Genomic DNA, 350 nt, shown 5'->3' with positions numbered 1-350 from the left:
CTTGTCACAAGCCATTCATTACCCAGCCTGTAAATATCATATTGTTTAAAAACAGATTTTTTTGCCCCTTGCCTGCTTCAGTATAATAATATTGAACAGGAAATTTTGATTAGTACTTTATAGGAAGGGAAGGTATTAATGTCTTCTTTGATGTTTGGAGGAACAAGTAATGAAAAAGATACAGTGAGAATGCCATGGTTGGGAAAAGTGAAAGTGTGAAGCAGAAGTACTCTCCTTTTGATTGAAGAACTATCTAGTTAGTTCTCGAGCTTGTACAGTTGCCACATAGAAAGGGAAACAGTTTCTGGAATTGAGTGAGAAGACACCTGTCACTGTTGCTCAGCCTCTGC

This window comes from Antrostomus carolinensis, unplaced genomic scaffold (genome assembly GCF_000700745.2).
Source record: "Antrostomus carolinensis isolate BGI_N321 unplaced genomic scaffold, ASM70074v2 scaffold27873, whole genome shotgun sequence".
NCBI classification, from domain to species: domain Eukaryota; kingdom Metazoa; phylum Chordata; class Aves; order Caprimulgiformes; family Caprimulgidae; genus Antrostomus; species Antrostomus carolinensis.
This window is presented reverse-complemented; position numbering follows the sequence as displayed.